This window comes from Macrobrachium rosenbergii, chromosome 7 (genome assembly GCF_040412425.1).
Source record: "Macrobrachium rosenbergii isolate ZJJX-2024 chromosome 7, ASM4041242v1, whole genome shotgun sequence".
Lineage (NCBI taxonomy): Eukaryota > Metazoa > Arthropoda > Malacostraca > Decapoda > Palaemonidae > Macrobrachium > Macrobrachium rosenbergii.
In genome coordinates, this window is record NC_089747.1 from 33192543 (window position 1) to 33217542 (window position 25000).

Sequence of the window (25000 nt, forward strand, 5' to 3'; positions counted from 1 at the left end):
CAGGATGGAGAAAGAAATTGAAGAAGCTGGTTTTAGCAAGCGCAGGAGTTGCACTGATAAAATACTTTTGTTCAGGCATATTGTAAACCATTCTTGGATTTTTCAAAACATTTTCTCATTTGACAGCATTCACACAACACTATTATGGGAGATCTTGCGTGCCTGGGGCATTTTTGTGAAAAAATAAAGCTGACTGAAAGTGTCCATGAAGAAGGCAGATGATGCACAATTAGTCTTGATGGAATCTTGTCGAGGGACTTTGCAATAATTACAAGGGTGCCACATAAAATATTATTTCTCAATTTTTGTTTACTCATATGGATTTGATAATGACAAAAGTGGTCAGAGATAGAAAGGAAGTTTTAGATTGGAGTAATGATAGAAAGTTGACTGACACAGAATTAGCAGATTATACTATTTTGATAGTGAAAACACCACGAGATACAAATCGTGTTTAATAAGTGCATCATATATCTCGACAGATGGACTCAAAATAAATAAGAAAATAAAAACAGAAGTATTAATGACAAAGTATGAACAGAGGGATGAAATAACATTAGGTGGGGGTAAGAATTAATGAGGTTGAATATTTAAAATTTAGTTAAAGAGTAAAAAAGGCGATAACAACGATGGGCTAGATTAACTGGACTTAGAAACCAAACAGATTGAAATCACATATGAGAGTAATATTATGGTACTACTACGACCTGTATTGCTACAAGAACATGAACCATGTTATGACAAGTAAAAAATTTCTAAAATACGTTGTCGATTTGAGAATGAGGCTTTAAGAAAAGTATTAGAAGTCAGATGGGAGGATAAAGTTAGAAATGATAGCAAACAGGAAATTACGTTAGTTGCATATGCAGATGAGTTAATTAAGAAAGGGAGATGGAGGTGCATGGGAAACGTCCTGTGCTCAGTTTCTTGGAAAACAACACACGAAGTGTCACCTGGGCTCCTGTGGACACCAGAAGAATTGGAAGACCTAGACCTATTTGGATAAGAGCTATGAGAAGAAAGGCTGGAGGTAAATAGGCATTCGTGGAAGATAAAGCACAAAATTTCACAGGGTCTTTTTGTGCCTCACGGCGTGGAAGATGTTGATGATTATATATATATATATATATATATATATATATATATATAAATATATATATATATATATATATATATATATATATATATATATATATATATATATATATATATATATATATATATATATATATATATATATATATATATATATATATATATATATATATATATATATATATATATATATATATATATATGTAATATATATTGTGTATGTATACCTTTTTACCTTTTTGAGGAGGGGGTGGCGCCAGCAGAACAAAACCTTGAGGCTTTCTGCAAGTGTCTATGGATGAACGTGGTACCCAAGTGGACTTTCTTAGACACTAGTGAAGCTGTTAGATATTCCCAGCTGTTGGGAGGTAGACAATGATCACAACGATCAGATAGCATCATAATCATCTCCACATCCTTTCTTTCAAGAGGTGGAGCTATCAGTTCCTTCTGGTTCTGAACATAGAGATTTCCCTTCCTTTTAAAGATTTAATTCCACCAGGTCACCCTTCACATGGATTCTATAGTTATAAGTGCTGGAGTTTATCACAGTACAAAGACTGGTTTTAACTAAAGGTGCATTAATAGCTTAAAGTAATGGCAGTGGTAACACAGGCAGGGATCTGTCATAAAACGGAAAACAGAAACCACATTGGAATATCAAATGCGTAAATACTGATCTGTTAATCTAAATTACAGAATCGCTGGCATCTAACTGCCCAGTATGATCCTATAATTTGTCTGATTTATTTACTTTTATTTTTTAGATACATGAAATCTGTCAACATTATGTGTTTTTTCAATGAACTGAGAAAATGTATAGAGTGTAATTATCACCTGAGATACAAAGTTTATTCAAAATTATTGCTGAACAGAAAAGACTATAAAAGAACACTAATCAAGGCGGATCAAGAAAAATGCGACAAGAGATTACTTAAAAGGATTATTTAGGTACATAAAAAAATTGAGCATGAAACATGAAGATTGCCAATAACGTCAACAGAGAGAGAGAGAGAGAGAGAGAGAGAGAGAGAGAGAGAGAGAGAGAGAGAGAGAGAGAGAGAGTTATGTACAATAGACGTTTGGAAGTCGTATCTGTAAATGAAATGGGAATAGTTTTTACCGTAGATTCTGAAGCTAGTAAATATAAAAGTTAGACATACTCAATGCGGATTTACTATTCTATGTTGGCCACAACTTTGGGTAAACTGAAAAGAAATGTATTTCCTTCTGTTGCTTAAATTATATATAAAAAAACATATTTACAATTACACAGCAAAGTAAGCAACTGCTGATTTCAGGATTACAGACGCATATTTGTGGATACTGGCATCAACAAACATACAATAAGAATGCTTATCAGCAACAACAACAACAACAACAACAACAACAACAATAATAATAATAATAATAATAATAATAATAATAATAATAATAATAATAATAATAATAATAATAATGATAATAATAATAATATCAAATAGACACGCAAAAGATATTGAATAATTTTCCTATCTCTGGGAAATTAATTTTTCCCAGTAGTTTTAATTTTCCCTTTTAAAAATAGTTTGCTAAGTTTCATGACAAGCAATCTGAGGGAAACTTTACTTTGTTCATCAGTCAATGGATGGCGCAGCTGGCTTTTGTTTTATTTTTTACAGTTTCACTCCTTGCTCTCCTCCTTGTCTCTGCTAAAAAAAAACTGTATGTAAAAACAAGGTGGACAGGAAGTCAATCAGGATCAGGAGCCAGTCCTGGTTTTATACAATTTACTATTGGGTTTTGCCAGGAAACCAGCAACCTGATCCCAATTCTTCACGCAAGACTCAGACTCAGCATAAAGTAAACTCTACATAAACAAGCATCCTTCATTGCTGGCCAACCTCCAGCTTTCCTTTCTCCGTTTTGAACGGTAAGTCAAATGATGGTAACCCGCAAAAGAATTTTTAAGTGGTGAAAACAGAAAATTTAAGCTCTAAACCTAAGTCTGGCGTTAAAGTTAAGGACAGTCAGGATAGTAAAAAATAGTAAGGATGATAGCAAGGATAGTAAGGATGCTACTAGGACCTCTCTTTCGTGGTCAGGAACACCATATCAAAGTACATGGAGCTCTAACGTAGTTTTACCTACTTTCACATGTGAAACTGAGTCTGGTACACTGGTAGCCAATCCACTTTTATTTCTGAAGAGTTAATGGAAAGAAATAATCTTAAGGTTGTTAAGGATATAGCTCTTGTTGTCAATGGGTTTAAAGGTTCAAAGAAGTATGAGTCTAGGATTGCTGAATTGAAATTGTTATTTGATGAGGATTGCAATGTAACAGAAGCTATAGGTATACAAAAAACATATATAAGCTTGAAACTTCCTGGTCTACGTAAAAACCTATTGAGTGTAATTATGAGCTTGCTGATATGCATTTACTGAATGGATTAGACTTTGAGGAAATCAACAATATTGACATGATTCTTGGTTGAAATTCCTCCTGTACTCGAAGTAATTCTGTTGAGTTTGGTCCGGAATCTTCTTCTATATACTATGAAAGTAAGCTTGGTGTTATGTTGACAGAATGCTTAAAAACTTAGGCCTTCTTTATCAGAAAGGTAGGAACAGTGGCAATGCTTCTAAAAGTGTTCAAAATGCTTCATAAAAATTTGCAGATGGAGAGGTTAAGTACTTAGGGTCTTCAATAACCTTATGCTCATCTTCAGTTGATAAGGAGTGTGCTGAAATTAGTTCTATTTTTGTGTTGTAGGTAAAAATGGTAGGATTAATGAAAAGGAGATACATAAAGCTACGGCACAAATTTTGGAAAAAAAATGTTACAGTTTTTTACGTAAGCATCAGGAAGCGTTTGAAGAATCTGGTGTAGAACTTAACAATAAACTAGTAAAGTTTTCATTAGACAGTATTAGTCGTAATGCAGAGGGTAGGCTTGTCATGCCATTATTATGGAAGGGTAGACTCTCTCATCTACTTAGTGAGAACAACAATCTGACAAAACAAATTTTAAAATCTAACCTTAAAAAGTTCTCTGAGAACAAAGAGTATTTATACCTTATGGATGACATTTTTCAGGAACAAGTAGAACCAGGCATTGTTGAGAAAATAGGAAACTTTGAGCATTTTGTCCAAGAATGCCCAGAATACAGCATTTTGCCCAAGAAGGCCCAGAATACATCATTTTGCCCAAGAACGCCCGGAATACAGCATTTTGCCCAAGAACGCCCAGAATACAGTGTTCTGCCCCACACGGGGGTTTTTAAACTAGATCGTGAGACTGTGAAATGTAGAACTGTATTTTGATCAAACTTGTATGAATCCTGTGGCAGAGAAAAAGCAACCAGTCATAATCAGGCTGTGAGGTCTTGACCATGTATTAATAACAAATTATCTAGTGCACTGACTCTTTTAAAATCTGACCTTTCTCTTTTATGTTTTGACCTCAAAAAGGCTTTTTCCTCGGAGAGTTTTAAATGAAAATGACGAAAATAAACTACACTGTATAATTCTTTTGGGTTAACAATGTTCGAAAAGGAGATTTTAGTATTGCAGCTTATCGCATTCTTCGTTTATCCTTTGGTCTTAGATGTAGTCCCACGTTATCAATGGTTGCTCTGTCAAGATTTTGATTTCGGATCTTGAATATGATACAGAGCAGGCTAGGAATTTGAAAGCGTTGATTTATTCTCTTATATACAGCATATGGACAACGAGCTGTTATGTGAATGATCATCGTAGATTGAAGGCTGCTTGTGATAGCTGAAACGGTATATTTAATTCTTGTAAGTTTGAGCTGCAACAGTTCGTTACCAATGACCCGGCACTGCAAAATGAAAAAGATAATGCAACAGATGTCATAATGACCCAGAAATTAAGGTTAGATGGTGCTACTAATACTAAACAAAGTGTTTTTAAAAGTATTGCCTCTAACTTTGATCCTTATACTATAAACTGGCCACTGATAGTAGGAGCCATGGTGAGCTAAGATCGATACTTTGTAAATTTACGGCTGTAAAACTATGCAAGTAAAAAGAAGAAAAAGCAGAAACATAAAAATTAATCTAATGGGTATTTTTCTCTTTCCAATCTTAATCGGAAGGCGAATGTTTGTCGACTTCTATCAATAATTCTTTTTAACAGCACGATGTTCTTCACGCCCAACATTTACGATCTAAAGACGGTTTATAAAAACAATCTTTGCATTTAGTAAATGTATTCAGCGTACGATAAAATAGTTTTAAAAGGGCTGGAACGCTTAAATTTTCGCTTTGATTGACTTACTGATGATTCAGTATCCACTTAATGGGATTGCGTTAAAAATTGGATCATTTTTCTCTCGCTCTCAGTGAAGCATAGAAAAAAATTGGAGGAAAATTTACAAAAAATGAAAGCCTGCCATTACAGCTGACTAGCTCTCCTTAATCCATATAAGTCAAAGCTTACTCGAGTAAGCTTCGTCAGGTTTTCATTCCTAATTTGAATAAAACTTTCTGAAAAGCTATTAAGAGCTGATATTGCGTAACTTTTTCCTTTGAAAAATGACCACGATTATAATAAGATCTTTTAAAGATTTTTGGAACCTTTAATGAACGAAAATACCTGCTTTGATGTTGCGAAGGCTAAAACAGTTCATATATATTACAGTTATGTTAATTAAGGATCGCGTCATCCTTTAAAAACAGTTAAAATATTCAATTTGATTAAAATGCTCAGGAATAAATTTCCCAAGCCAAAAAAGAATATATCTCTGATAATGAAGACTTTTCTTTGCACAGGAATTAGGCAGTACAAATATAGTTACACAAACAGACATCGAAGCAAGTCAAACATAAAATTTTCATTCCTAAATGATTTTCGGGTCAAATAATTCCACAATATTTGGTAAAAAAAAAGAAGAAGATAATGTAAAAGATATTGTTTATTAGTAAACATTCGACTACGTTATTTAATACAGGGGTATAATCTTCTACAAACAGCCTAGAAACGGAATGGGAATAAGATCCAGAAAAATATGATTCTTTTCCATTTCATTTAGACTGAACTTTACTCTTGAAGGGCTTTCCAACTCAAACCCAACTAATGCCCCCAAAATTTTCGTCGTAATTTGGCTTTACGCAATCTACTCTACTCTCTGGGACGGAAGTTGTGAGTGCATTAAACTGTAATTTCTCATGCAGGAATGTAGGCAGTTTAACTTTATCTTTGACGAAACAGTGCATAGAAATCTTATAAGACTATATGGTATTATGATACACAATTGGGCATCTGCTATGGAGAAGGCGTGAGGGGGGGTGGCCATTTGTTAGCTATTACATCTAGAGAATTCGTGATGTTTTCCTGATTCTGAGAGTGTATGAAGCATTCTTTACTATTCTTTTCTATTCCAGTTATGTTAATTCTCGGGAAAAGTTTCATAAACTCTCCGTCAGAGTTGAAGGTTTCTTGTTTGTGGAATACCTATAATTTGTGCGCAGCTCCTAGGTATCCTAAAAATAAAGTAAGTCAGCTAAAGGTACTGAGTCAACATCAACCTAGATCAGGTAGGCCATGGGTTATTCTTCATGAAGTCTTTGAACATTACTTAAAACATTATATTTTGTCAACCAAATAAGTATTGGCAAGCCATAGCAACAGTAATGAGTTTCCATCGACTAATCTCACGATCAAAAATAACTAAGTGCTACCTAAAAGGACCCTCAATATTTCATCTAATATAAAATCTCAAATTAACTTCCCCATTTAGCCCATGCCGTGTGAATCAGGAAAAAGGAAGTGGACAAAATATACGGTAGGGGTAGTGGGTTCCTTATCTTTAAGATAGTTCTATATTTGCATGAATTCACGATTATTGTCCTGATAGTCACTTTAGGTCACAATTTAGCCCCATTCCTTATGCTCTCAATTCCAATCTTCTTCTTCTCAGCGTAATCTCTAATTGGGGTTGCTGTTTTTAAGAAGCCTTTACCAGCTGCCCATTTCTTAATTGGTTTTGACAGTTGTTTTACGAACGGATGCCCTTTCTTTCTCTATACAACAGGGCTTAGGAAAGATGAATAGCATAATCATTGCAAAGATACTCTTAAATCCAATGTGGTAATAAACTGAAGCACTGGTTCACACATTAACATCGTCTACTTGACATTTATTTTCGTTAAGAGGTCAAAAGCTGATTTCTGTCTCCCCATGATAACCTGTCACATAACATTAACTGACCTCAACCTCAGGTATGTCCTCGTACCTTTCATATATCGTAAGGTCATAATCTTGTAGGAGCGGGATGATTAAGGGGCAACGTCTCAGTACTTACTAATTTATCGTCACAAATTTCCAACTAGACATGGGTTTCCGAGAGCCGAAAAGTAGCATCTTACATTAGAGTAAGAAAGGCAACTTATGGTCAGAATCCTCCACTACATATAATTACAAAGCTAGAAACATTTTATATTTATAAAATGTCTTGGTTGTCAAGTGATGTGACGGAAGTTCCTGCAAATACATAAAAATCATTGTTTCAGCCATCTGCCTGAGATTTGTGCTTTCTGGGGAGAAAGCACTGGTCCATGGTAGATCACTTGTTGTTTGGATGGCGGATGCTTGTAGGGCCCCAGAGGGGTCCCTTCAGTACTCCCCCCCAAAAGGAGATTTATGAATGAATATGTATTGTCGTCTGGGATGTATGCTGGTTTCGGCATGTCTATCGAGATCCAGGCCGTTCTCCCATCCAGTGACATCTGGTAGCATTTGTCTCTTTGCTAAGTACTTGGTGAAGTCCAGAGTAGACGGGGGAGAGGGAGGCGCCTGTGTGAGTCTAATCTGACAAATGCATAGTTTGTTCGACCCAATTCTTCGGGGACATAGACTTTTCTGGCTGTGTTTTATATTGTTTCATCTTGCATAATTTGTTTTAATACCCTATGGACATCGGAGAGGGTGGTTGGCTCTGTCGGGTTTTGGAAGCAGTCTGCTGGTATTGTTAGTTATTGCCCGTAGAGTGCTTCTGCTGGTGATGCATTGAATGTTGAGTGTGGGGCTGTTCTCAGTCCTAGTAAAATCCACAGCAACTCTTTCTTCCACCTCCTGTCTCGGCATTTGGCAGTGAGCGCTGCTTTCAAGGAGTGGTGGAACTGCTCTGTCATACCATTTGCTTCCGGGTTGTGTGCTGCCATGTGTTTTATTTTTGTCCCAAGGTTGTGTGCTGCCATGTGTTTTATTTTTGTCCCAAGGCTGGCAGCAAGGGAGCTCCATAGGGCAGATGTGAAGTTAGCCCCCCTGTCGTTGCGGGACTCTGTGCCAACTGACCCAGTTTATTAAAGCTCTCGCACAGCTTTCTGCTGTCTGACAGGTATTGCACCAGGCCATCTGGTGTTCTGGTCGATGATCATGAAGAGGTATCTGTACCCCTCGGAGGGCGGTAGGGGTCCCACATTGTTGACATGAATGTGGGCGAGTTGTCTGTTGGTTGTAGTGAATTGCCCTATCCCTGACTCTGTGTTTCGTGACCTTGGATGTTTGGCGGGGGAGACATTCTCGAGCCCATTTCTTAATGTCCAACTTCATGGCCCGCCAGATGTTTCATTCTGACAGGATATAGGTGGTGGCATGGCTGGACGGGTGTGACAGATCATGGGCGAGATTGAAAGCCTTCCTCCTTATGTCCAAAGGCAAGTAGGGGTGAGGGAATCTGGTACTCGTTTCGCAGGTGATGGTTGTCTCTTCGCCATTTGTGGTGAAATCTTTCCATGTGATGGTGGGATTTTCCCGCTGAAGTCACTTCAAGGTCCATGGCATGCTTTTGGGCTGCTGCGATTTTGGGATATGATATCCCAATCTGGACGGCGTTAATGTTATTTCTGGAAAGATCGTCTGCGAAGTTGTTGGAAGAGCCCTTCAGGTGCAGGAGAAATCAGATGTTGCAGGCAGGTGAAGCTGCTGCTGCACCGACCAACAATCTCTGTTTTTGGTGAAGGTGTGGACCAAGGGTTCATGGTCTGTCTGCGCCATGAACTGCTGTCCCTCAAGCATGTGTCGGAAGTGCTGAATAGAGCAGTGGACTGCCAGCACCCACTGTTGAACATGGAGTATTTCTGTCCGCTGGGGAGAGCTTTTTGCTAAAGAATGCCAATGGCCGACGACCCTTGTCTGTGTCCTGCTCGAGTACCACGCCCATCACCTTGTTACTTGCATCATTTGTTAGGGTTATGAACCTGTGGGACAGAGGAAATATTAGTGTTGCTGTGGAACTAAGGGCTTTTTTGGTTAATTGAAAAGCTGCTTCTTGTTTGTCAGACAAACATAAAGATTTTGGTTTTCCTTTTAAGCTTTCATATAAAGAGGATATTTCTGCTAAGTTGGGTATGAATCGGTGGCAATAGTTGATCTTGCCAGCAAATTCTTATATCGCTTTGATGAGTTCTGGTTTTAGGAAATCGGTGATACCTTGGACCTTCGTCGGGATGGGTTTGACTCCTTCGGGGCTGATTTGATGGCCAAGAAATTCTAACGTATTTTTTGCTCATTCACATTTATCTTCCTGCACTACTAGTCCGTTTTCTTTAAGTCTCTCCACGACTTGTCTTACGTCTTTTATGTGCTGTTTATAGTTGGGGCTAAATATCAGGATATCATCGACATAAAGGGCGCAGCAGGGCAATTCTCCTAATATTTCATCTCACTGTGGGGTTTGCTGTTGCTTTTGGAGTAATCGGCGCCATTGGGCCATCTCTCTGGATTAGCTACCGTCTGGCTACGTCTACCAATATGTCGTGGGCTTTCAAGAAACCTGCTCCTAGTAGTGGGATTGTGACGTCTGCTGTGATAAATGTCCAACTGTATGGCTTGCCATTGAACGATAATTTCACTGTTCTTTTTCCATACATTTTAAGTAGGGCACCATTGGCAGTAGACACCTGTAGAGTGCTGGGGGTGGGGTTGAGTTGTTCATGCGGGTTGGCTGGCATGAATGATTTACATGCACCTGTGTCAAAGTTAAGTATACCTTAGTTTTACCAGACCACTGAGCTGATTAACAGCTCTCCTAGGGCTGGCCCGAAGGATTAGACTTATTTTAAGTGGCTAAGAACCAAGCACCTGTGTCGACGAGGAACTGTGTCGGAGATGTCATCCATGACGTAAGAACATGTGGAATGTTTTTGCTTGTACCTGGAAGAAAGACAACGAAAGGTAGACACAGTCCCTCTTATGAGGCAACCTGTCTGCCTGTCCCTGACGATTAATTGTTTGGGCTGCTGCTGAGGCCCTCTTGCATGTTTTTTGATAGCAAGCAGTCATTCTCGGATTTTCGGGGCTCACTCCCGAATCTCCAGTGGAAGAAACATAGGCCCTTCGGATGGTCTTCTGTTTTGGTCTACGCTTGTGTCTGTTCTCCTTCCAGTGGTTTCTGACTCCGTGTATGGGAGCAGTGGGCCCCTCTGGCTTGCTGTCCGGTTCTGTGTTGCTTTGCTGCTGTGGTTGTTGGTTGGCTGCTGCTACAGGTGGTTGAGTGGGGTCTGCTGATGTCCGTGCCAGATGGAGTGCATCTACCGTTCTCAGGAATTCGTCCAGGGGCATGGCGGATGCGTTGGGTATCGCAGCGACTGTTTGCCAAGGCAACTCCATCAGGAGGACCTCTCTCACTAGGTCTAGCATTGTTTCTGGTCGATCATCTGTGGCGGAGATCATTATTAGATGTTGGAGTTGCTTGTAGATGTGTGACGGCTGTTTGTACCCTACTGCTGAGCCCACGTTCTCTAGGAATTTCCTAGCTCTCAGGGCACGGAGCATGCTGAAAGATGACCTCAATTGTGCTTTCAACGCCTCGTACATGATGAGGGTCTGTTATTCTGCTAGCCTTTCTGTGACCTTTTTGAAGACGTTGTCTGGCAGGAACTTGAGGATGGTGTCGGCTTTCTGTGATGATGCCGTGATTATCTTGGATCTGAAGATGGTCTCCACTCTGAAAAACCAGGCCTCAGGGTTGTGTGCCATGAATGGAGGCAGGCGGATGGATGCTGCAGCAGTGTTGTCACTGGTTGGGCTGGCGTTGTCGGTCACCTTCGTGGGTCACCAGCTTAGGATCGGGATGAGTAAAGGGCAGCGTCTCAGTACTTGCTAATTTATTGTCACACATTTCAGACTAGACATGGGTTTCTGCGAGCAGAAAAGTAGCATCTTACATAAGGGCAAGAAAAGTATAACTTATGGTCAGATGCGTTTTCTCACCCTGGAAAACAGTTAAACAATTCTACATATAAAATAAGAAGAATCCTCTATTACATATGATTGCAAAACTGGAAACATTTTACATTTATAAAAGGTCTTGGTTTTCAAGTGACATGCCGAAAGTTCCTGCAAATACATAAAAACCATTGTTTATGCCGTCCGCCGAAGATTTGCGCTTTCTGGGGAGAAAGGGCAGGTCTGCGGGGTAGGTCACTCGTTGTTTGGACAGCGAATGCCTGGAGGGCCCCAGCGGGGTCCCTACAACCTAATGTGATTTTTATCGCAATAATTAATCTCAAAAGGTCAAACTAGTTAGGTCCATGACGCCTTCGTATCACACTAGGTCATAACCAAGTACGGCATTCATCGTAATAGAGCCAAACTTATATTTCTATAGACTTTTACCGGGTGATAACTAACCTGGACTCTACAAGACAACAGGGTACAGCAAGGTTAATATGCAACTGGAGTAATACAACTGGATCATGACCATGACTCTTCAAGTCATTCTGAATTACAGTATACTCTTACTCTAAACTTCATTGTTATTGTTGTTGTAGTGCATATTTTAGCAAAAACAGAAAAAAACATGAAACACTTGAATGAACCTTACTATTGTTTCTTTTAAGTTCTACCAAGTAAACATTACTCAGATTTTTTTCTGGTACGTCATAAACTGGAGATCCTTTGAAATGATTTTAACGTACTTCTGAAGAAATTAACTTAAGTTTTAGTTGAAAATATGTGAACTTAGTAATATGAATATGTATTTTAATGTCGGTAATTTGTAATACAGTCTGAAGAGAATACTCTGAATTTTGCAGAAAATATTCTAATTTATCATCATGTAAACCAAATGTATATAAGAAGCAAATTCAGTCGTCTGGGATTTAACATGATTTGAACCTTACTAAAACTGAATCATAGCCAGTTATAACGCATTCTGTATAAATGCTTTATAAAATATATTGTCAAGTAATGACAACTCTAAAAGAGTGTATAAAAACACACATCTACTAGATCTGGAGATTTCTGAGGCCCTCATCACGATAGTAGTCTTTTTCCTGTGCCATCATCAACAGCTGAACAAACGCAGGTTATAGAAGCAGAAAAATACGAAACTTGAGATTTACTTATATAAATATTGGTCCACTGGCTGGAATGCTATATTTCACTGCTACTGCTACTGCTATTGCTACTACAATTCCTTTGGGCCTTTCTACCGGCTCATTGGTGTGCTCACACTAATATTCCTCTCTTCCTCGCGACTACTCGCCTCTCCTCTACACACACACACACACACACAGAGAGAGAGAGAGAGAGAGAGAGAGAGAGAGAGAGAGAGAGAGAGAGAGGGAGAGAGAGAGAGAGGAGAAATATGAAATAATTTTCAATGTCGTCGTTCTCCTCATGTTTTTAGAGGACATTCAAGAGTAAGAAATGTCAGTTCAGATTTTTCTACCACATACAGAATAATAAAAAAAAAAGGGAGGGCAACATACTGTTATCAGCCATTGCTGAGAGAGAGAGAGAGAGAGAGAGAGAGAGAGAGAGAGAGAGAGAGAGAGAGAGAGTAACTTTGTTATAAATAAGCCTAAAATATCATTTGCGTGCACTTACACACACGGAGATCAACTCGACAAGAGTATTTGAGTGTATGCGCGCGCACACACAAAGGAGGAAATTTTATAAAAAATGGTTCGATAGCTGTCTTTAATTGCGTGCGCTCATGCGCGCAAGAAAAGTTACATATTGCAGGTTTATCCTTAACAATATTTTTGATAAAATCAGAGCCCTTGAACTTGAGGAGGGCGTAGAGGACCACTCAGCGAGGTAATCCTCGAAGGGTCACATTAAAAGATGAAGAAATTGTCTGCAAACATATGGCTGCCTAATGTCGAGGGATGGGGATATATATATATATATATATATATATATATATATATATATATATATATATATATATATATATATATATATATATATATATAAATATATATATATATATATATATATATTTATATCATATATTATATACAATATACAAATTTATATATCAATTATATATATATATATATATATGTTATATATTTATATATATATATATATAAATTGAATACAAAACAAAATATAAGTATATATATACATATATTTTATATATATATATATATATATATATATATATATATATATACACACACATATAAAATATATTACATATATATATATATATATATATATATATATATATATATATATATATATATATATATATATAAATTGAATACAAAACAAAATATAAGTATATATATATATATTTTATATATATATATATATATATATATATATATATATATATATATATATATATATATATATATATAAATTATTTGTACATATACCTTCCTACTTAAGCGTACATTTGAACTGTACGGTCATACTGAGTTTATTACATGCCAGCATATAATTCTAATACTTATGGAGAACAACTGTCATTCTAGACTTGCTAATAGTAAAAGAACACTGTGCGTCTTTAGTTATATTTTTTTTTTAAATACACACATTTATACTTAATTTTTACAAATGTGTTAAAAATAAAAAAGTCTGCATTACTACGTATTGCTGCTAAGTAATACATACATATAATCACTATATATATATATATATATATATATATATATATATATATATATATATATATATATATATATATATATATATATTATACACACATATATATATATATGTATATATGTATATATATATATATATATATATATATATATATATATATATATATATATATATATATATATATATTATATATATATAATGAACTTTACATATGTGAGAATTATTTACATGTGTCAGTATAAGCGCTAAAACATTATTAGCTATTTCTTTATGTAGTATATCCTACGTATTTTTGATAATTTTTTTACTCAGTGGTATATGTATTATTGAGGAAAATAATAAATGCATTATTACTTACAGTTTCAGGCATTTCATTTGTACGTGGTTGCGCTTACACAGATTGTTTGGCATTTATGTTTTCCTATACTTTGTACAAAGTTACAACAATATAGAAAAGCAGGCCAATATGTTTTCAACAAACGATTTTGAGCAATTCCACACTTATCATCACTCAATTCTTCAGTGGGATTTCTGCTGAAATTCAGACGACTGCAAACCCCGCTTTGGAGTTCATGCGAGAATTTATGATGGAGTCAGAGAGCTCCGGTATATATATCACTTCCCAATGATATATATTCCCCTCACAATACATCCTTTATTTTTCCCCCATCTTATTCGAGTTTCCTCCCTTTATTTATTTATCTATACTCAACCTCCGTATACAAATACCGGTGCTAAAATGTCTGGGTAACATCCGAAAATTTGTGTAGCCGAAACTGTTCTTTGGATATTCCACAGTTCCCTTCTTTTTTTATGATCGCTTCTTTTTTGGGTGGTGCATATCTGTGTATGTTACCGGTATGATACACTGACTTATACATACATACACACAAACCTCTACCTGTATAATTTTTTATATATATACACACATATATATGTATTATATATATATATATACATATACATGCATACATGGTCCAATTATGTCTAATCTAATTGCATCCATTTCTAAGCATTTAATTACGCTGTTTTTTTTGTAAGCTATGAAAAGCGAATACGGAACCACGACCGCCTCGTCAATGGCGCAGAGCATCGGCATATGTGGAATTTACGGACTCGACGTAAATTAAGGCCGACATTACAGCACCAATAAGTCCATTAGTTCCAATTAAGTCATCTGAATGGCCGTAATGGAGGCTGGGAATCTGTCAAAATCTCTCCCTCGTCGAGAGAGGGAAATAACATTCACTCACTATCTCGCTGAAAAGGACGCCTGAATATGTAAGGAGAGATCAATCATGAGCGCTAATAAATAACATTTTGATCCTTACAAACAGGATCCATGATCGCTGCAAATGGGGTACGGCACCAGAAACGAGTTATTGCCTCTCCGTGCAGGCTGCTGCTTCTCGCTTTCATAATCTATTTTTATTTCGCTGTTTTTCTTTTCTGTTGGGGAAACGGCTACAGAACAATGGAAGCTTTAAATGAAAACTGAAAACGTAAAATTTGTTCAACGATAGAGAAAGTCAACTCGCTCTCATAAAGTCGTGCCAAGCATTCGAGGGTCGGATACGATTCCCAAGATTTTAGAATTATGACGTTCTAGAGGTAATGCTCTATTTCAACAAATGGGGAAAAGGTGTTGGTACAGAGACGCTCGTAAACGCTCAGGAATATTTCGTTTATAAAGGAAAGGAATTATTTGCTCAGAATTATTTGTTTACAACGACGCTTATTCGTAACGCAGTCCTAAAGATCTGTAGATTAGGGAACAAAGGTGCATAATATTGTATTTGGTTCATGTCAATGTCGACGAGACAGACATTCTAAGGTTCTTATTGAGTCACAGCTGTGTCAAAAAGAGGCAGGTTACATAAACACTTTCTAAAAGACGGAGGTGTGTAGGGAAAAAAAGAAAGAGAAGTCCCTATCTTTGCTAATATTGCTGATTGCTGTCTAAAGCTGTTCCTTTTCCCCTCTTTCATGAAAAGAACAACCTTTATTACCTTGGTCACTCTTTTAACTCACACTGCTCATGACGACTTAGACTGCTCAGTTGTATCGATAGTTGTGCCCGGGTTAAGACAGGGCCACCTTAGTTACGATGCATATAAACGGAGAGAGATTTTGTTGGAGGAAGCAGATTTGTTAAGAGAAAGGGTTTTTTTGGAAGAAAAACCAAGAGGACGAAACAGCTTTATTAAGAGAACTTTTGTTTAAGGAGAGACCAATACGGATGAATCTGCTTTATTAAGAGAATTCTTCTGGAGAAGAGATTTCGTTGCTCTAAAGAGAGAGAGAGAGAGAGAGAGAGAGAGAGAGAGAGAGAGAGAGAGAGAGAGAGAGAGAGAGATACTACATCACTTTTAATGGACTTGACTCCCTATGCAATAAAGCAGCTGCCTGTATGTAGATAAAAAGGAGGAGGAGTTCTCAGAGTTTCATGTTATCAAAGTTTATTTTTCAGAGGAATGAATGAATCTGGCGGCGCTCAAGTTTGTCCCTTCAACTACGTATTTATTTGAATGTGACATGTATAAAATGGCAGTAGTAGTAGTAGTAGTAGTAGTAGTAGTAGTAGTAGTAGACAACAATTAACCAAGTAGCTGCAAAGAGCAAGGTTAGGTACAATACCCACACAACCAAGATCAATGTTCAGATCGGAATAATACTTACAGACTTGGAGGCTGAAGCCCGGCAAAAAGACCTTCAATTTCTATCATGATGCTTTAAATAATTCTTGTAAACTTTCTACGAACAGTACCTATGGACCCAAGAGTAATTTTGAAACTACATCAAGACCAGGAAGTCGTGCTTTGACTACCACCTACGGAGTAGGTGGTGTTCAAAATACTACCGAAAATATTTCTGCGAATCATACCAGCCTTGTGTGATGAATAAATAGACTCAAAAATAAGTATAGAATACCATCTGTCGTTTTAGGAGACACTCAACTGGCTGAAATAAATCCACATTGGAAAAGACACCTGTTTCTGGTCTTGACACGATAAAGGCTCTGGTTTACTCATCTCGTTGGCCTTTGCATAAAACTGTGAATAACAAAATGATTACAATAAGTCACCTAACCATTTTTCATTAATGGTACTGTTCTGTGAGGAATTTAAAATGCGTTAATTACTTGTAGAAAATGAGGAAAATAAGCGTGATGGCGTGTTTTAAAGTTCCTGTTATATAGACACGCTCACAATATATAGTCTCTCTAAATGGCTAACAACTATTTTATTAACCATATCGTCCTGAATGGCCTATTACCTAAATCGATTTTTCAGGAATTTTTGTTTATTTACAATCTTGAAATGCCTGTTTTGAAGCGATTTCTAAGACTAATAAGATTCTTATAGTGAAATTCCAGCTAGAAGATTTCAAAAATCGACGAGGGTTGCAGAGCTAGAGAGAAGAGAATAAGGTGGTCTGACTACGTGGTACTACAGAATGAAACTGGAACGTTGGGTAATATTATTTTAATTATTTTAGTGTAATACGAGGGAGGGTGGAGACGAGAAGTCCTGACTACAGGGAAGTTATGCACCATCCAGAAGATCGAAACTAGGTAACTTTATCCTGTATAAGGGCAAATGGTTGTGGCAAAATAGCCTACCCACTCATAGCCTCATTTCATTTTTTATTCCTCCTATCGCATATTCCCATCTCCATTCATATTCATACCACGCTTATTCCCCATTGTATCTCACTTTTATAAAACCTGTATATTTGTCTTTTTATCGTTTTTGACGAGGAACCAAAAGACTCCATGCACTCTCTGGAGGCCATTTGCAGGAAAAACATTTTATTCCCAAATCTAAAATTCTTTAAGTTGTAGTCTCCACCTTAGCCCTTTCTTTTTAGTGGATGCAAATTGGTCTAATTCATTGTCTCGAGACGCCCGCTCGTATTAAAGCGACCAATGTCCTTAAGGCCATTATTAACCCTTAGTGGGAGGCCACGTCAAACTGAAGCAAATATTGCAGGCAAGAGGAGTGACTGGGAAACTTAAGAATTCCATTTGTCATTCTGGCACTGGCCAGTTTAGCAGCTTCGCCAAAGCCTATTATCAAGTTTATCACCTAGGCTCTCCTTTCTCGAAGGAAACACATAGATGGATGACAAAATATAGTTCATTCAAACATGGAGAGATTCTTCTTGACCATGGTAGAGTTGGGTTATCGTCATTACAAAGAAAATTATCACTTTGCAACAGTCATACCACTCATAGTTCTACTATGGAGGTGGACAAGTAGAGATACCACTTCTGTTACCGGAAGTTATGCCTCCTGGACTCTCAAAATCATCCTTTAAATACTAATGGAAAACGATCTCCACTTGACTGTTTCTCACCATACTCCCCAGTGGTTTTTCTATATATACTTGAAAAAGTATAGCTATTTTTATAAAAAAAATTGCTGTAAATTCTTCTTCTTCGAAGACAATTTTAATTCATGAACGTGATCTTGTCGACGATAATCTCTTGAAAGTTCGTAGTAATTAGTCTTTTGAGAGAGAAGAAAAGGAGGGAGGAGTTTGTATCGAATCTTCAGTTTTATACACTGAGAATGAGGCTACATAAGAATGGGAGTTAAAACCCAGTGGCTGCTTCACATTTTGTAGTTCCTTGAAAACTATACAGGACTTGTTTTGGAAGAAAGGAAGGTATACTTAAGTCCCTATACAGTATTATTGTGCGACTCAATTTTGATTTCCGTGGTGGAGATACCTTTAGTACAATGGTGGGAGATCTCTAATCAGGCTAGAATCGTTACACATGGAAAAACAAATCTTCTTCTTCTTCTTTTAACGTGCTTTTTTCCCATTTTTGTATGGGGTAAGCACGATGCCTTCTTTTGAAGGACTTTTGATTTGGCTTTGGGGTAGACCGTAGTCTCGATCGGCTGCCCTGCCTGACATCGCTTAGACCCCGGTAGCGTATGTTTCATGTATCATACCCGACCCAACGCCCTTTCTTCCCAGCAGCGAGAAGTTGTTGCGCGGGTAGGGCGAGAGTTCGAGACGTGTGAGATGTTTGTTATGTTTTTAGAAGGTGTTGTAGTGGCTTTGTTTTGTGTATGTATTTAGTCTGTAACACCCATTTGCTTTTTAAGCAAACCTATCCGTTGATTACGTATATAATCCCGGGATGTCTACACGGATAGCAAAGTGTCTGCCTCTCTGATCAGTCGGCTGCGGATTTGAACCCGCGCCACAGACCTCTACGAAGTCCGAAGCTGCTGCTGTAACCGACTGAGCCATCGAGGCTCTACACATGGAAAAACAAATAAGAGGATATAAATGGATTTTTATTATTATTATTATTATTATTATTATTATTATTATTATTATTATTATTCTTGCTAATATTTCCCATGACGTGAAACAAACCAAGTGCCAGGAACTCGTCTCACAAGCATAGTTGAAAGTCTGCTTTAGAATTTCGATGTAACTTCGATAATGCATGGCGAGTGCCATTACATGATCTGATTTGATTGCATCTCGTCTAAACACTTCTTGCAAATATTCACATTACAGTACATGAATATCTTAATACTGTAATTATGTATCTTTAGGTACCTTCGCCCTCTTAAGGCGATTGGTTTCAGTTGAGGTCTTTGGGAATTCAAACGGAAGTTTGCGAAAGGTTGAAACTTCTACATACACGCACGTAATAATCAAAAGTTACGCCTTTTTGGTAAATCAAGGTTCCTCTATATACAAGTGATATTTTTTGCAAATGTTTAATATTTTCTTTAATATAAATTTCTTTATTCGTAAACGTTTGATATATTTTTTTTTAACAATAAAAATTTTTCTTCGATTTTGTCCAGCCAGAAACGAAAGAGATGTCTGTAATGTTTCTTTGCCAAAAGACAAAATGGTATTAAGAGTTCTCCTCATTAAAATGTCACCAAAGAATGTCCAATATCTAAGGTGACTTAAAACACATGAGGTGTCACTAAAAAAGTAAAAGATAAAAAAAATTAGGGAAACGCAATCCCCTCATAAAAAATCCTAAGAGTTGATTTATGACAATCTTTGGCATTTCAAGTACATCGAGAGAATTTAATGGTTTTTTCCTAAGAAAAAAAAAGAGAGGAAAATAAATATCAGAAAAGGATAAAAATAAATAACATAACCGACCAATGATACTCAAATGTATTTATGAATAAATAAAACTACAAAATAAAAAAGATGTAAAAAGAAACTTTGTGCACAGATTTCATCATTCAAAGAAACAAAAACGGAAATTCCGAATTCCGAGAAAACGTTAAAAGACTCGGGATCAGAAGTTACCCAAGTATAGATAACGATCGTCGAAACGCTTGGATGAAGAGCTGGCGGTGGAAACTCCCAATTCGGGTCCAATTACAGATATACGCGCGAGCCCCGACGCCAGGTGAGGTACAGTGATGTGCGCGGACATACCCTCACCCACCCATAAACAAAAATACCCACACATACATACGTACCTTTTACATATATATAAATGTATATATACATATATAAACACACACACACACACACACATATATATATATATATATATATATATATATATATATATATATAGATATATAAATATATATAAACAAACACATATTCCATCTGCCCTGCTCTGGATTCGAACCTAATTGATTGACTGATGTTTACGAAAACTGTGGTCACAACTTCTAGGTTGTTATCGGCGCAATGAAATTAAACAAGAATAAGAAAATGAATTTACAAGGCGAACTTATGTCTTGGATCCCCAAGACTGGGACATTCAACCAACAAATGTCTCGCAGTCAAGGGCAAAATACAGTCGTCGCAGACGGGAGGGTTTTCACCTGACATCAAGAACCCATGGGTTTGTCTTGTATGTCCAATCCTTAGCCTGCACAACACCGTTGCTAGTCTCCATGGTTATAGGGGTGACCAAGGAGATACTGATAACGTAATATTGCAAATCTTTTGATTTGTTTCAATATTTTCCCAAAGGGACTGCCAAAGGTTTCTTATTTTCTGACCTTTAAGGGGATATACATACCAATATGGTATCTCCTGGGTTCTAGAGAAGTGACTGCTGACATGGCAAATTGATTAGCTTTCTCGTTCCCAAGAACCCCAACACGTCAAGGCACCCAGCAAAAATTTACGTCTTTACCTCCTCACTTCACAAACACCATCCGTTCAGATATCTCTAAAATCAGTTGGTGTATAGAGTTAAAAGATTCTAAAGACTGAACATCACTTCTTGAGTCACAATATATAGTAAAGCTATTTTCATTCTGAGTTAAAATTTCCTTTAACGCCTTTAAAATTGCATGCAGTTCTGCTGTGAAAACAGATGCAACAGATGATAATCTCCCACTTCTTCCTACATCAGGGAAGGCCAATCCAAAGCTGATGCTAGCATCTGACTTTAAGCCATCCGTGGAAGCTGCAACAGAGTTATCATGTTGGGAGGAATGATCTAAAAATATTGATTGCATTACCTCATTGGGCATTTCTGCTTTTGTTGAATTAAAATATCTGCACCTTTTTACCACTGGAAGGTTCCAGGGCGGGGCTAACCAAATATCTAGCTGATAAAAGTCTCCATCCTTGGCATGTTTAATTGACAGGTTATATGTTGTACTCTAAAAGCAAATGATTACGGTTGCTTTGGGTGATTTTCATAGAATTGCCAATGCCTTTCATTTCCGATGCAAATGCTGTACCAGCTCCGATCCAGCAGAAGTTGGTAATGAAGATTTCACCAGCATCTACAAGCATGCTCTCAGTAAATGACAATTCTCCTGTAGCCAATCTTACTCCTCCATGATGAACTGAATTAAACTTTTTAAGGTTATTAGGCTTTACTGAGGTTCATTTTGAAAAGCCTCAACATTTGAATTCGTTCAGCACCCCATGAAGTATGGGACACAAATTTCAGCACATTCATTGCTTTCAAGCATTTTGTCTTAATATATTTCAGATGTGGAATCCAAGTCAGCTTGCTATCAAAAATCAATCCAAGAAACCTTGTTTCAGCGACACATGGAATTTTGTGCCCATTTACCCATGTATAAACAAATCTGGATCTGGATGGAATCCTCTTATACGGCAAAAGTGCACGGTTGCCGTTTTACTAGCCCACTTTACTGTATTATAATATCAATGCAGAGCTGCAGGTGGCATTCAGCCACTGCCGTCCTTGTTGCTGTAAAAGATGCTGAAAGGTCATCAACAAAAAGAGTATAGGCTACTTCTGGGATAATTATTTTGGACACCCCATTGATTGCTAAGGCAAGCAAGGTTACTTTAAGAAAACTTCCTTGCAGCACTCCTTTTTGGTTGAATACATCTGACATTGTTGCTCCAGCCTAAACTTGAAGTAGCCTATTTTTATTTTAAAAAAGCCTTGATAACAAGAGGCAGAATGACATATCTCCATTTTGTATCGTAAGTCTTCTCAAAAAAAAAAAAAAAACAGTGACGTGATGCTGTTTGTTAGCAAAAGCTTCACATATTGAAGATTCCATTTGAACCAAGGCATCAGTTGAGGAGTGCATACTTCGAAAACCGAACTGAGCAGCAGATACATATTTACCACATTCCAAGTACCACCTCAGAAGTATATTCACCATTTTTTCCATGATCTTTCACAGACATGAAGTCAGTTCAGTGGGACGACAATTCTCTGTCTTGAAAACTCTTTCCATGGTTGCACAAATGGCAGTAATTCTAACATCTCCCATAGCTTAGGGATGACATGTTCTCAAAAAATTCTGTTAAAGGATATGAACACTTTGGTATTTCCTGGTGTATGCCCAATCATTGACTATGTTATATCATCCAGTCCATGAGCTGACTCACTACATTATTTAAGACTGATTCAAATTCCCTCATAGTACAAGGTACTTTGTATTGTTTATTCCTTGATGTATTAAAATCAGTTTCTTCTTGTTCCATTGCCCTTCTTTGAGCAAAATAGGGTCTGTCATAACTTTTTTTTGTAACATTAGCAAAATGATTAACAATCTCAAATCACCACTAACCAGGGGTCTGCTACTTCACAACCATTGATCTTATAACTGGAGGTTGACAAGGAGTAACTGCCTACTATTTTTCTAACTCTCTTCAAACTAAACTCAAAAGTGATTTTGAATTTAATAATGATATGAAAATTGTCCAAGATTCCTTTCGTGTCTTCTTAATTTCCATGCAGAAATGAGCTCTTGCTTTTCGAAATTCAGTATGGTTAGCCGAAAACATAATTGTATTCAAAAAGTCAAGAGCATCATCTACACAGGGAAAGTCTTCAGCCGAGTCATCTATTGAACTGTGTTCCTGAAATGTTGCCCAATCTGCTTTACCAGCGTTCCATTTAGCTAACCTTAGATGGAGGATTTCAAGATACATTCATTACTGTTGCAAAGTGGTCGATGGTAAATCTGTCATTTAACACTCTACAACTGAAGTCAATAAGGCAGTCATCACTGCATATAGATAAGTCAACTGCTGACAGTGTGCCTGTTTGAATAAAAAAAATGTGTAGACTCCCCTGTGTTTACGATCCCCACATTTTCACTTTCTATGATGAAACAGGCAATTTCCTCTTTGAGTGGTAATGATATCACCTAAAAAAGTGTTTCTACTATTCACATCTCCCAGAATAACAAAGGGACGTAGTAGCTGTTGGTTCAGGGATTTAAATTCATCAGTGGGGAAGACTTCACCAGGTGGTAAATAGAGCATACTGTATATTTTCTCTGTAAATGGATCTGCACACCTATCACTTGCAGTGTAGACTGGATATTAATAGGACTTTTTGGGGTGTCATTATGAATATATAAAACTACACCTCCATGACTTCCTATATTTATGTTATAAAGGGAATGATAAGCTGTATACTCTCATGGGCTCAGACGCGTATTATTGCCAACCAAAGTCTCCTGCAAAGCCATACATACAGGAGACACTTCTGATATGAGCAGCCTTAGTTCTTCCCATTTAGCTCTTAATCCCTGACAGTTCCACTTGAGGAAATGAGAGAATTTTAGTTAGATTTTGAGACTGTTAAACTGGAGCCCCTTTTGAGTGATTTTATTTTCCTGCCTTGCTCCTGCTTCTTTCCAGAAGGAGACTGACTATTCATGGCTGCCTTCCATTTTCATGTTGGTGATGGTTCTGCTTCCACAGAGGAGGAGCCTGCCACAGATAGCAAAGCCTCCCTAGTATCACGGGTGTTGGGCACCTTTGATGGCATCTTCATTATAGAGAATTTCAAGCTCAGGAGCACCAGACAAAGCTGGTGTTGCCTGAGAGGCGGGAGTGTCTGACACAATTGGTGCATCCTCTGAAGCATTAGGAGCACCAGTCACAGCTGGTGTAGGCTTCAGAGAGACAAATCACCGGATACAAACGGTGAAGCCTCCAAAGAGGCAGGTGTGCAAGCTACGGTTGGCACAGCCACCAAAGAGGCCAACACACCAGGTATGACTGGTGTAGCTTTCAGAGAGGCAGGAGTGCCAAGCATATCTGGCACCGTTTCTGAAGAAGCAAGAGCACCAGAAATTACTGGTGCAAGCTCCAAAGAGGCTGGATTGCCAGAAATTACTGGCCCAGCCTCCAAAGAGGCATGAGTACAGGTTGCCACTGGTCTTCCTTTTACATTACCAAGGAAGCACTTCTGGTAGCATTTACATTTCTTTGGTTAGCCACAATACTAGAAGACTATATTCCTGGTCTAAAATACTGGGTTAATACTTTCTGTTTAACCTCTGTAAATGTTATCCTCTGTAAATGTTTTGAGTTCCTTAATGTCTGGATTTCTTTTTCCATGAGGTACACATCACATTTTTGTGAAGAGGGTGGATAATCATTTCCACAAAATATATAGAATTTGTTTCTTTATAACATACACTTTATAACATACACTTAACACACGTGGCAGGCTTGCCTTGTAGCTTCTGCCTACAAGACTCTAAAATATGGCCATATTCTTGACAATAAAAACATCTCTTCAGTCTTGGGATATTTTGCTTGACCTTACAACGTTACAATTAGAATGTCACAA